At 34.0% G+C, this 1,919-nt stretch overlaps 1 protein-coding gene across 1 annotated transcript in view; it reads left to right on the plus strand.

Moving 5' to 3' along the window:
* HDX (highly divergent homeobox) overlaps positions 1 to 1,919 on the plus strand; it is a 189,987-nt gene that overhangs the window by 187,292 nt on the left and 776 nt on the right. The gene's annotated exons all lie outside the window — the stretch shown is intronic.

Consider the following 1,919-nt stretch of genomic DNA (forward strand, 5'->3'; position numbering starts at 1 on the left):
ATATATATATATATATATATATTGTACTGAAAATCATGGCCTATATAATCATCCCCCAGATAGAAACTACTGATTTTCATAGTTGAGATTGGGTATAATGGATCTTAAAATACGGTCTAAAAATATAGAAGACACCTATAGTAGTCCACAAAATTATCCAGGTCATCTCTTAAATTACTGATCTTTATACTATGAAATACTTAGAGGTTTATTTCTGGAAGGAATTAATTTTTATTCTGCCTAATAAAAGAGAACCATATTGTCACTGGTTTCTCATTTAAAAAGCCTGTTTTTCTATTAATCTTGATTTTGGTAAGTTGAGTGAGATGAGTGTTCCACAGAATACTTTACTCCAATGAAGCAGTCCAGGATCTAAAAATATATGATAATGTCTGACTGAAATATTTGATTATCCAAATAAATTTTTAATCAATAGCCATTTTAAAATAAAAATAATGTTCCCAGAACTGTGCTAAGTCATTAGTTATGGTCTTGCTTCCCTTGATAATTCACTATGTGATTCTAGCCAGGTCAATTGCCTTTCTTGAACTTCGATTTCTCCACTTTGCAAGGAGGATAAGAGTGGTTAACATTATGGAACTTGACATTCACACCCTAGGGCCTAGAATAAGTATTATAGAGACTGATGATATATTTGGGAAATGCCTTAATCTCTTAGGAAGAGTGACACTATGTCAGGCTCTGTCTGATGAAGAACCTGAAGTGAAGAGAGCTCATTGTGTTCACTTTGGTCTATGAAAAAGACAGTTCTAGCAACTGACATAATCTGAAGATTTGTTCAGTGTGCCAATGTTGCAATCCAGAAAGATACTGAAACGGAGAATTTTAAAGTGGACTTCATGCATTAGTTGTGCCTTATACTGCCTCAGATATTAAAGTTTTCCTATTTCATACTACACTCATTTTAGTCAACTACATTAGGTGCAATGAGAAAGAAATAAAAAGTAGTACTTCTTTGATTTGAAGGCTCCCCACTAGAATTTAGAATGTCATTAACTTTGCTCTACTTTGAATTTCCAGTACTCTAAGCTATGTTAATTGTAACACTTTGCTCTCTTTAATGGGGCTTCTTCACACTTGCAAAATGAAATAAATCCAGTGATGTATTTCTCATAAACTATGATCAACCAATATCAGCAAAGTCTTTGTTTCACCTAGACTGGGTTAGTGGTAAACAAGTGATCTAGCAGAAAAGGGCTCTGTGTCTTATGACTGCAATCTAGAAACCTTAGAGAGTATGTAGTATCTTTAGGTGACTGCTTTGTAAATAGTACTCTCAGTTTCATCAAGAAGTTCATGGACAATTTAATAGCATAAAATAAATAATAAATTTTTGTTCAGAAGGAGTTAGTCTTTCCTTTTGAAGCCTGACAGAAAGCTCTAATCTTTCCTCTTTGCTCTAAGGCAAAAACTATAGGATTTATAGCTGTCACTTCTTTTAATAAAGAGAATAGGAGAGTGATGTCTTATTTCAACAGTGGATTTCATGTGTTCTCTAATATGCCCTGTTTTTCCATTCCGTATTTGGGTAGTGGCAAGCTTACATTTGTTCCTGTTCCCTTGATCTTTGTTTACTACTGCACCCAAAGCCCACACTACAAGTAACATTTTCTAAAAATTGCCGAGATATGCTACATTATTTTTGGTATTAGGAGCATAAAATTAATCATTTAATTTGCAATTGCTGATGGTCAAATGGGCATCAGCACTACCAACCAGATAAAACTTGATTAATTATTTATTTCTCTAGTATGAATGCATGTTCTGCAACTCCAGATGAAACAATTACACCATGGCAAAGTTTAGTTCATGGCTCTTGGCTTATCCTAATTACTCCAGCAGAAAAATGAGCAGCCCTCTAGATACATCATTACACAGCCAAATTCACTGGTTCAGCA

Source organism: Lipotes vexillifer, unplaced genomic scaffold (assembly GCF_000442215.2).
Source record: "Lipotes vexillifer unplaced genomic scaffold, Lipotes_vexillifer_v1.1 scaffold286, whole genome shotgun sequence".
In the NCBI taxonomy this organism is placed as follows: Eukaryota; Metazoa; Chordata; class Mammalia; order Artiodactyla; family Lipotidae; genus Lipotes; species Lipotes vexillifer.